This window comes from Neolamprologus multifasciatus, chromosome 23, assembly GCF_963576455.1.
Source record: "Neolamprologus multifasciatus chromosome 23, fNeoMul1.2, whole genome shotgun sequence".
Lineage (NCBI taxonomy): Eukaryota > Metazoa > Chordata > Actinopteri > Cichliformes > Cichlidae > Neolamprologus > Neolamprologus multifasciatus.
The window spans coordinates 42,120,527-42,132,901 of record NC_140460.1 but is presented as its reverse complement, the minus strand read 5'-3'; the positions used below and the strand labels follow the sequence as shown (position 1 = coordinate 42,132,901).

At 44.0% G+C, this 12,375-nt stretch overlaps 1 long non-coding RNA gene across 1 annotated transcript; it reads right to left on the bottom strand.

The window, feature by feature from the left end:
• Window positions 1-2,420: 2,420 nt before the first annotated feature.
• Window positions 2,421-3,946, bottom strand: LOC146492418 (uncharacterized). The gene is made up of 3 exons (XR_014872370.1): window positions 3,471-3,946; window positions 3,239-3,392; window positions 2,421-3,155 (listed from the first exon to the last, which is right to left on the bottom strand). It is a non-coding gene; the product is annotated as an uncharacterized LOC146492418 (long non-coding RNA).
• Between the last annotated feature and the right edge of the window lie 8,429 nt (window positions 3,947-12,375).

The following is a 12,375-nucleotide window of genomic DNA, read 5'->3' as shown; positions in this document are numbered from 1 at the left end:
TTGGTCAGGGGTTCATCCTACAGCAGGATAATGACCCCAAACAGTCCAAGCTGACTGGGGAAGCCAACGATCGAACCACCAACCACAGCCACCCCCGAACTCCGGCTGTCTGAGTTTCTTTGATTCTTTAACTCTCCCAATATGCAGTGAAACCGTTTACTGTTGATCGTGGGATATTTAATGCAATAATGGCATCTCATTACACTCCCGCATTCAAACATTTGGGAAATACTGACCCATTCAAACGGATGTTTGTAAAGGCAGGAGGCTAAGTGCCTGATTTTATACAACTGTGGCATTAGGACTGAAAACATCTGAATTCAAAGACTAAGATCTCTGACCCATATGGCATACCTTGCCATTGTGCAAAAAGCTAGTAAAATAACATTCACTTAATATTCTGAGGATTCACTAAGTTAAACAACCTCCACACATTTAACTAGTATCTTGAATTTGATCGAACACAAGGAATAGTAACGTTTCTGCATATGCAGAAAGTGTGCATGCGGACAGTTTTGTTCACTGTTGCTGTGCACATGTACACCTCTTTCTTGAAGCAGTGCGTTGTGGCCAGGTGGACCATCTTGTAGCTTGCAGTGAAGATAATAAACCATCAGCACTTGACTACACCAATATTGATCTGCCTCAAAACCCAGCTATTAAGCATCGTCATGAACAGTCAATTCACATCCCTGCAGGTTTCTGCAGCCCCGACTGTGCAAAGCTCTTAAAAACACCCCCCTCTCGTCTGTGCTATCTGATGCATTAAAGAATTTTTATTCTCTTCAAAGACTGTTTCATTGTCAGCCTCCTACACAAAGGGTGGAGAACACAGCGCACCATCCTCCTGCAGGCTGTCTATTAAACACCTGAGAGGCATCAAATGCATGCTGATACGATCCACTCATGGCAAAGCCCTTTGAACTAATACTGCGTCACTGGCATTAGGACATAAAGAACCACAATATATAATACAGAGTATGAAGTAAATAGAAAGCATATTGGCAAGGTCCAAACAAATGAACATTTTTAACTAAATGAATGCAACATGGCTCTGCAACCTTCAGTTCATGTTTGAATAACAAACTAATAATTTCACATACTAAGAAATCTGATTACCCCAAAGATAATAATAGATCTCTGCATCTAATGTGATGTATAAACTGTTGTTATGAAGTACCGCTCAGATGGTTGGTAAATGTTTTTCTGTTCAAGCATCTGAAAACTACACAACGCACAATACTACCCTAATTATTTATCATAACACATGATCACATGGCTTTGGGGGCTCGAGGCAAAGCTCTCCATTTACCTGATTACTTCTTGTTCCAGACCTCGCCTCATGCCGCTGTCACCAGGCAGAGATCAGGAGAGTTTGTAAGATCCACAGTGTCCCTTTGTTGACACTACTCGCTGGCTATTTGAATAGCAGTTAAACAATCCATGATGAACGTACAGAGAATTCATCTGTTTGATGGCAGAGACCTCAGGATGGACCAAAGACACAGAGGGCTGTGACAGAAAATGTAAAATACACCATTTACACCTTCATTTCATAAAAGACGCCAAGCATAGAAACATTTGACTTTAAATACTCCAAATTTCATTTGGAGTTTTATAGCCGTACAAAGTCAACAAGAAAATCTGATATGATACCAAGCAAGCTTTCAGCATACCTCAGGTTAAGAGCCTTGGTGTCATCCTAGACAGTTCACTTTCCTATAAATCTCACATCAATAATCTCACCCGTTCTGCCTACTTCCATCTACGTAACATTAACAGATTGCGTCCTTCACTTTCCACCCAGTCTACGTCCATTCTTGTCCACAGTCTTGTTACCTCCTGTATTGACTACTGCAACTCTCTCTTGCATGGTCTCCCCCAAACATCCCTCCATCAGCTTCAACTGGTTCAGAACTCTGCTGCTCGCATTATCACCAGAACCCCTCCTACCAGCACATCACCTGTTCTTCAGGAACGTCACTGGCTCCCTGTGAAACTCCAGATAATATACAAACTTCTTCTGCTCACCTTCAAGGCCCTTCATAACCTCGCTCCTCCTTACCTTTCTGACCTGTTAACCACCACCTGTTCTGCCCGTTCACTTCGTTCTTCTTCTTCTATCCAGCTTGCTGTACCTTCCTTCTGCCTCACCACCAGGGGAAGCAGAGCTTTCAGCTGCTCTGCCCCCAGAAATAAGACACATTGGTTCTCCCACAGTTTAAATCCCAACTCAAAACTCATCTGTTCAAATCTGCATGTTCACTGTGAATCCACAGTTTGTTAATTTTATCTTGTGCTTTTATTTTATTGTTCTTATTCTGCCATTGTTTTACTAAGTGTTTTATCCTATTGTAAAGTGTCCTTGGGTGACTTAAAAGGCGCTCATAAATAAAATTTATTATTATTATTATTATTATTACAAACCAAGGAAGAAGCAAAATTAAAAAGAACATGAAAACAACAAGAATACAGTGAGAAAGCAGCTCCCAAACTGAATGTCTGAAAGAGGGAAGCATGAGAACAAATACAAAGACATGAATAGGACACAGGGATGCTCTGCCTGCCTCCCTTGGGTTTTTTATTAGCTGGCTTGGTCCAGAGTGTCAGGGTTTAGAGAAATCTCCAGTTAAATGTGATTCATTACAAAATGAAAGAGTCACACAAGCAGAATGTGGTGTCAGAAAAATAACACAATCAGCATAATATGGGCGATTATTCAGGTTTTGGCTCTAGTGTCTAAACACTATTTTTAGTGCATTTTACACAGAAGCTCGTGAGCAATGAAGGATTTCAGCAGCAGCTGTAATCATGTGAAACACTGCATGTGTGTTTGAGCTGAGTGCAAAGTGTGATAAAGCTGCAAAGTTTCCTTTCCTGGTGCTCGTGCTCGTTGTCTCTCAGCTCTCTGTGTGTTTGCTCTGATTGAGCTCCTCAGACTTCAGACGTTCACCTGAGATGACTCATGTTCATAACAAAGCACGTCATGCCTGTACTGTGCCTTGTTAGGAATAACTCCGGTGGAGCCAGGTAGCCGATCACAATGACACGTTTGAAGTAATGAAACGATGTTTGTTTGTTTTTCACTGTGAAAGAACATTGAAACTATTGGATACTGGGAACGCTGGGTCAGCTGGCAGAGACACTCGAGCGCTCTATGGGGGAAGGAGAGAAAGTAGTGGTTAGGGCGCGCTGAGAAGGAAGACGGGGTCGGAGAGCGTACTTATCACACGCTTACTTATAGGCTCGGACAGGAGTGCGTGGAGCTGGTGGCTGAGGCGGCGCAGGTGGAGCTGGTGATGGATAGCCAGAGGAGACGAACTCAGGAAGGCAAACTGATGAGCATGGAAGGGGTCCTCGGGAAGTTTGGTGGCCAGGGAAAACGAGGAAAGCTGGAGGAAGGAAGGAAGACAGGCAAACACTTTGACGGTCGTAGAATCAGACACTAAGCACAGCTGACACTTTACTACCTGTGGGTGAGACGACACCAGACAACTGATGACGCCTGACGCTCCACAGGTGTGTCGGGGAGCCTCAAGGATCACTGCCCAAAAAACGGAAACACATCCCAGCTCCTACATGGAGCTTTTTGAGGTCTCTGAGACACAGTGGACCAGTGAAAATGAGCCTCATCATCAGGTAGATGAATGTGCAGCGTGATGCAGTCAGCCGCAGCTCGTTTGGACGCAGGACCTTAACACCGTTAGCCTAATTGTCACGGCTGGGGCGGCAGTCGTGTGGAGGTGAGGAAGCAGGATCCAAAAGCAGACAGTGGCGGAGGTGCAAGTGGGTTTTATTTACAGTGCACAAATAACCAAGGTGTGGGCGGAACTGAACATAAACCTAAACTGGAAAAGCTAATACAAAAGGAGGGCATGGAGCGAGGAGCAGAGAGACGCGGAGAAACACGGAACAACATTAAATACACGGCAGATACACAAATGAACACGGAACGAACACAGGCGACGCGACGAGGAGCACAGGCAGACACGCACTATAAATACACACACCAGGTAATCAGGAAAAGGCAGACAGGCGGGGACACAGCTGGAACTAATGGACATAACGAGACACAACCTACAAAGTAAAACAGGAAACACACAGACTGTTTTACACAACCAACTGGGGACACGAACAGAACACAGAGGAGAGACACAGGTAGGGATGATAGAAACACACAACCCTAAGAACAAATACGAAATCAGAATAAACTAGAAAAATGATAATAACAAACTCAAAGCGCTGGGTCACCGACCCAGGACCATGACACTAATAATTTTCTAGAAAGTCAGACTCAGATTAATGTGTCTCATGTGGAAAGCTGTCCTGTTTGTCCTGATATAGAAGTGTGACATGCAAAACAAAATCCATACAGACACAAACGCCTATTTAAGGAAATGCACGGCTCAAATGAAGGTTAGCTGTGTAACTGTAGAGACATTAATCACAGGAGGTTGTGTTGACGGTGCGTTCATGCACCAACCAGTGACGATGTTATTGGTGTCAGCAGTGCAAACTGTAATATTCAGTAGAATATTAAATTCCTTTTTTAAATTCAATGCAATGTACAGAAAATATATCTGATCAAAACAAAACAAAACATCCACCTTTTGTGGCACTGATTGAAAAAGAATACATGTGACTCGCTGTGTCGGCATCTTTCCCTACAGGACGCATACGCTTCACCTGCTGTCAGCCCAGAATCTCATGAATGTGACAAACAGTGCAGTCCAAAGGCTCTCGTGCACTAACGACTGTGTAGAGAAACCATTCCCTCCCACGCACACGTGTAAGAGCGTGTGCAGGTTGTGTGCAACAGCTAAGGCGTCATTTAGAGTTTTTAATCTTTTCATTGAAATAGAAAAACAAGCTGTGAAAAAACGGACAAGATGGTGTTAGGCTCGTTTGATTTCATGCAATGCTTCAAAGCAAAAAAACAAACAAGAGTTTTAGGTCATTCTTTCCCATTTCAGGAAACTTTCACCAGGATAATTTTCCCACCAGGGAGCGCAGCATCAGCAGCAGGGAGCGGTGCTGTTAGACATTCCCAAAGGGCATTTAGAGTATCATTCAGGTCAGGAAGCAGTAACCAGGGATTGATTGTGTTCCTGAGATATGTTTCATATGAGTCACACACAGAAGATCCTTTTTTAGCCTTTAATGAACAAATACTGTACATATAAATATTTTTCGTCCTGCTGCTTGTTGTTGTAACCTGACTTTAATCAACACAGAGAACCTGAAATATTACATATAAGTCTGATATAAGTGTTTTAAAATGAAGGTTCAAAGGATCAGTTATCATCCATGTGCAGTAAGAAACTATGAAACAGTGACTTTACAGTCTTCTTCTAACATGCCTCATTCACTCTTTCATTCATAGATAAACAGTGTGAAAGAAAGGCAGCTCGTCTCTGGGTAATTCATGGATTTGAGCCCAACTACAAATCAAAGCAAAAACGTCCTAAATGCAGTTAGAATTTATTTAGAACTACAAATTAAATTTCTTTTAGCAATTATTGTTTTTTGTAATGTCTTTCACGTCTTTTTTTAGCGACTTTTTTTTAGAAAAAAAGTCGCTAGGGGGTCTGAAAACTCGCTAAATATAGCGACAAAGTCGCTAAGTTGGCAACACTGGATTACTTCCTCCAAACCATCAACGTGTCTTTTAGACCCCATTCCTACAAAACTGCTCAAAGAAGTCCTGCCATTGATTAATTCTTCGATCTTATATATGATCAACCTATCTCTAATAATCGGCTATGTACCACAGGCCTTCAAGCTGGCTGCAGTTAAACCTTTACTCAAAAAGCATCTCTAGACCCAGCAGTCTTAGCTAATTATAGGCCAATCTCCAACCTTCCTTTCATATCAAAAATCCTTGAAAGAGTAGTTGTCAAACAGCTAACAGATCATCTGCAGAGGAATGGTTTATTTGAAGAGTTTCAGTCAGGTTTCAGAGCTCATCACAGCACAGAAACAGCTTTAGTGAAGGTTACAAATGATCTTCTTATGGCCTCTGACAGTGGACTCATCTCTGTGCTTGTCCTTCTTGACCTTAGTGCAGCATTCGATACTGTTGACCATAATATTCTATTAGAGCGATTAGAACATGCTGTAGGTATTACAAGTATTGCACTGCAGTGGTTTGTATCATATCTATCTAATAGACTCCAGTTTGTGCATGTAAATGGAGAGTCCTCTTCACACACTGAGGTTAATTATGGAGTTCCACAGGGTTCGGTGCTAGGACCAATTCTGTTTACATTATACATGCTTCCCCTAGGCAGCATCATTAGAAGACATAGCATACATTTTCACTGCTATGCAGATGACACCCAGCTCTATCTGTCCATGAAGCCAGATAACACACACCAATTAGTTAAACTGCAGGAATGTCTTAAAGACATAAAGACTTGGATGGCCACTAACTTTCTGCTTCTTAACTCAGATCAAACTGAGGTCATTGTACTCGGCGCTGAAAAGCTTAGAAATATGGTATCTAACCAGATTCTTACTCTGGATGGCATTACCTTGGCCTCCAGTAACACTGTGAGGAACCTTGGAGTCATTTTTGACCAGGATATGTCCTTCAACGCACATATTAAACAAATATGTAAGACTGCGTTCTTCCATTTGCGCAACATCTCTAAAATTAGAAATATCCTGTCTCAGAGTGACGCTGAAAAACTAGTTCATGCATTTATTACTTCCAGGCTGGACGACTGTAATTCATTATTATCAGGATGTCCAAAAAAACTCACTGAAAAGCCTTCAGTTAATCCAAAATGCTGCAGCAAGAGTACTGACAGGGACTAGAAGGAGAGAGCATATTTCTCCTGTTTTGGCTTCCCTTCATTGGCTTCCTGTTAAATCCAGAATTGAATTCAAAATCCTGCTCCTCACATACAAGGTCTTAAATAATCAGGCCCCATCTTATCTTAATGACCTTGTAGTACCATATTACCCTATTAGAGCACTTCGCTCTCGCTCTGCAGGCCTACTTGTTGTTCCTAGAGTATTTAAAAGTAGAATGGGAGGGAGAGCCTTCAGTTTTCAGGCCCCTCTTCTGTGGAACCAGCTTCCAGTTTGGATTCAGGAGACAGACACTATCTCTACTTTTAAGATTAGGCTTAAAACTTTCCTTTTTGCTAAAGCATATAGTTAGGGCTGGACCAGGTGACCCTGAATCCTCCCTTAGTTATGCTGCAATAGACGTAGGCTGCCGGGGATTCCCATGATGCATTGAGTTTTTTCCTTTCCAGTCACCTTTCTCACTCACTATGTGTTAACAGACCTCTCTGCATTGAATCATATCTGTTATTAACCTCTGTCTCTCTTCCACAGCATGTCTTTATCCTGTCTTCCTTCTCTCACCCCAACCAATCACAGCAGATGGCCCCGCCCCTCCCTGAGCCTGGTTCTGCTGGAGGTTTCTTCCTGTTAAAAGGGAGTTTTTCCTTCCCACTGTCGCCAAAGTGCTGCTCATAGGGGGTCATATGATTGTTGGGTTTTTCTCTGTATCTATGAAGCGCCTTGAGGCGACTTTTGTTGTGATTTGGCGCTATATAAATAAAATTGAATTGAATTGAATTGAATTGCAGCTACCGATGTGTACAGGACTGAGCGCCCTCTGCTGGTGGAACTTATACAACAGTAAAACTGACATTACACTGGCCTTACTAAAAGACAATGTCTCTGAGCATCAAATAAAATGGGGGGCTACTATTTTCATGTCTCTGTCTTTAACATAGTGCCACACAAACAACAACAAGAAAAACAATGCAGTGATAAAGTCCAGCCATGCCGGAGATGAAGAGAGTTTTAGTTGATGCTTGAACCAAAGCAAAGGCTGCAAACTGCTGTAGTGGGATCTGAACCACAGCAGATGTTGATGTGTTTGACTTCAATCACGAGTCAGCATTCAATCTGTACCTTACTATGCAGTTTTACCATGTATGTATATTTGTATTTCATGAGAGCATGCGTGTGTTTCCAGGGTAATATCGGCAGTCATACTGTTTTGTCCCTCTTCATTGCTGAACTATGTGTTCACCTCCGTCTCGTCACACATCCACACACACACTCGCTCTCCAGGTCAGAACCATGAAAGGCATCCGCAGCCTGCAGCAGTTTGGAAGAGCTCCCATACACTGACAGCAGAATTAGGTCAGAGCGTGCATGTGGCAACAGGGAGATGCAGATGTATGCGCACACGAGTCAATACAGCAGTGCAGTAACACAAAAACATAAAACATGAAAGAGACTTGATCAAAACTCGTGGCCCTCGGGGTTTTCTGTTACACAGAAAGGCACGATTCTAATAAAGACCAAACAGCTTTCTTGTGATTCAGAAATGAAGCAAACCTTCACAATCGTTTGTTTTCTCTGAACATGCCAATGTTATGCTTCTTTGGATTTAATCCCGTTTTAATCTGCATGCAGTTGCTGACTTCAGAGATGATGGGAGACACATTCAGACTGTTTCGATGGATGTTGTGTGCTGGCGTTTGGACTCCTCATGATTTCATTTGGCTGAAGATGCAAAGGCTGAAAGTTCATTCAGAGGCCCAGCTCGCTCAGTCTGCACCCACAGACTTCAGTCTTTGCAGTCAGGTTTCTCTGCTTTTAATTGTTTTACGCTCCTTATACAATATAAAGCAGCTTGAGGTGACTGACATTGTGACTTGGTGCTATATAAATAAAACTGAATTACACTTAGAGCTGACCTGGACCTTTAGTAACTATGTGTGGCTTTTTAAGGGCAGGTACGTATGTATCCGAGCAGTAATTGCTGCATATTTGTAGTGTTTCTTCAAGATTTGAAGGTACAATATCAGGATGCAGCCGTGTGAGCCAAAGTAGATCCATTTACTTTGGAATTCTGAGAATACAACATTCCAGTTTCTGGAGAAGTTCCTGAAGAACATCACAGAAAGCTGGTTTTGTTGGACAGACCTGGCCTCGGGAGGCTGGATTAAAACAGGAGGCTCGCAGCAGAGATGAGGAGCAGTCCAACACTGATGAACACAAAACAGTGAAGCCCAGGACACGGTTCAAGCAGGAGCCTGATGATTATTTAGGATTATAGATTAATGAACTAAATACACAGCTTATCTGATCATCTGTATTAACATTAAATCAATGCCTTACAGCTTATACTCTGAAACTGATGCTTACTTGGTGTTTGCTACCTGGAACCTTTAAAAAGTACCAGGATGCTTGGGGACTCTTTTGGTCCGAACACGCTTTAGAGGAAACACAGGTGGGTCAGCACAGGCCTCCTGCTCGAACATTTCTGATTATCCAAAATAAAACTTTGTCAAAGCTTCAAAATATAGAACTATTGCTCTGAAATTTTAGCTTTATAAATCAAATATTTAAAACTGGTCCCCTGACCCAGTTCTGATGTTTGACCATGAATGTCTCAAAAACTCTTAAAGATGAAAGCCTGAAATTTTCACTTGCCTTTCTCACCATCAGAATTGATCCAGATCTGTAATTTGGGACCCACATGTCAAAAATATCTGAGTATTAGCTTGCTAATCTCTTAAAAAGGGGCAATTTCTGAATGGTACATAGTTGTATTTCACAATAATGCAAAAATAAAGCAGTTCAGGAAGAGACAACCAGGAGCTGGTTCTAACTGCCTGCTTTAATAGCCCAGACTTTGTTTCCTTTCCTGGAGGGCAGCGTGAGGAGAGGAGAACAGATTAACTGCTGGAGCAGAAACAATGTGACCAAAGTGTTTTTCAGCTGTTGCACCACTGCCTACATTTGCAGTGTAAACTGCAGAAGCTTCATGTTGCACCTAACCATGGTTACGATGCCACTGATCCCTTCTCCCACTCTCTTTCATTTCTTGGTCTGGATGCCGTGAACACCTCAGATGTCTCGGTGGTTCTGCTTCCAAACCCTGACAGGAGACTGAATTTATCATACGTCTGTGATGATTTAATTAAAAATGTGATGACATGAGACGTCTGCAAAACAATACCAAATACTGTCAAACGAATCAAAATAATACTGTTCCTGGACAGATTTTTGTCTCTCCCCCAATCAGTCTGGTTTCAAACAGCAACACAGCACTGGCACAGCGTCAACTAAAGTTTTAATTGACGTTGTGGAAGCTTTGTGTTACGGTTTGGAGGAGGAATCTGTAGACAGGGAGATGGGGTTAAATACAACGCACAAAGGAAACACACTTAACTGGACTTGCAGTAGCTTGGCTTCACTAACGCGTGGTAGACAACGATCCAGCAACGAACAGCACCTCCTCAAAGTATTCCTTCCACCGCCTGATGATTTTCTCAGTCGAAGTCAGCAGCGCTCCACCCGCACCATACACAGTGCAGGTAGAGCACCGTTTTCGAGTCGCCTGACAGTTTGCCAGAATCTCATCAAGGCAGCCCGAAAGTCTTTTTCCATGGCCTCTCCAAACTCCTCCCACACCCGAGGTTTGGCTTCAGCCACCGCCCGAGCCGCATTCCGCTTGGCCTGTCGCTACCTGTCAGCTGCCTCCAAAGTCCCACATGCTAACCAAGCCCGGTAGGACTCCTTCTTCAGCTTGGTGGCTCCCCTCACCTCAGGTGTCCACCATTTGGTAAGGGGGTTACCACCACGACAGGCACCAAGTGCCTTGCGGCCGCAGCTCCGTGCAGCAAATTCGTCAACGGTGCTGAACACGGTCCATTCGGCCTCAATGTCCCCAGTCTCCCTTGGAATGCTGTTGAAGCTCTGCTGGAGGTGTGAGTTGAAGATCTCGCGGACCGGGGCCTCCGCTAGACGTTTCCAGCACACCCTCACTGTACGTTTGGGTGCGCCAGGTCTGTCCAGCGTCCTCCCTCGCCACCTGATCCAACTCACCACCAGGTGGTGATCAGTTGACAGCTCAGCCCCTCTCTTTACCCGAGTGTCCAGAACATTTGGCCTCAGGTCTGGTGATACAATTACAAAATTGATCAACGAGCGTCCTGGTGCCACGTGCACTTATATTCACTCTTATGTTCGAACAAGGTGTTCGTTATGGCCAAACTGTGGTTTGCACAGAAGTCCAATAACAAAGCACCGCTCGGGTTCAGATCCGGGAGGCCGTTCCTCCCAATCACGCCCTTCCAGGTCTCACTGTCATTGCCCACGTGAGCGTTGAAGTCTCCCAGTAGGACAACAGAGTCCCCAGGAGGAGCACCCTCCAGTGCCCCACTCAGGGACTCCAAGAAGGCTGGGTACTCTGAACTGCCACTCGGTGCATAAGCACAGACGACAGTCAGGACCCGTTCCCTGACCTGAAGGCGAAGGGAACAAACCCTCTCATCCACTGGGAGAAACCCCAACGTACCAGCAGCAAGCCGAGGGCATACCAAGATACCCACCCCAGCCCGACGCCTCTCACCAGGGGCAACTCCAGATTGAGACAAAGTCCAGCTCCTCTCCAGGAGACTGGTTCCAGAGCCCAGGCCATGCGTTGAGATGAGCCCGACTATATCTAGCCGGTACCTCTCAACCTCACGCACTAGCTCAGGCTCCTTCCCCACCAGAGAGGTGACATTCCACGTCCCAATTGCTTGTCTTGGTAGCCAGGGATCAGTCCGCCTGGGCCTCTGCTCCTGGCCGCCGCCCGACTCACATTGCACCCAAAGCCAAAGTGAAAACTAGTTGACCCACTAAAGCCTATCTCCGGACAACAGGCAGAATAGTTGTTGCTGTGGTAACAACTAATGTGGATCAACACAAAGAATAAAGAAAGAATAAAAGCCTAACTGCCCTGTTGAGCAAAGGGAAATAAAGGAAACCCTGCGCTCACTCGCCTTTTTGTTCAAAACTAAAATTACAGACACTTGATCATGCATGTAGGTGTCAGTCGGTAGCTCCTGGCTCTACCACTCAGTGTTCCACAAATACCTCAGTCTGAATTAAATAAGCACACGTCATTAACGACACTTAGCAGCACTCTGCAGCCCAGATCCTATAATTGTGTCAGCAGCCAATCGTCTTTCCAACCTTTCGGAGGACTGAAGAAATAGCAGCCTTCCTTTTTGGTAAATGGTAAATGGAATGGTTCTTATATAGCTGAGCACTCAAAGCACTTTACACAACTTGCCTCGTTCATCCATTCACACAAACACTTTTTTCAAAGTGTCTGGTCTAATTCATGACCTACAGCTTTGAGATAAGATTCTGGACTCATCCGCTCACTGTGTGAAAAACAACAAAAGGCTCCGGTCTTCCTCCAACACCAGTGTTTGGGATTTTCACATAGCAATCTAGATCAGCCTTAGAATACTTAATCTGGTGTTGGGTCTTCATGCAGAGGTGTCTGCTCTCTTTCTCAGTGCTGGATAATTGTGTTGATCCCACAGGACCTGATCTGTGTTG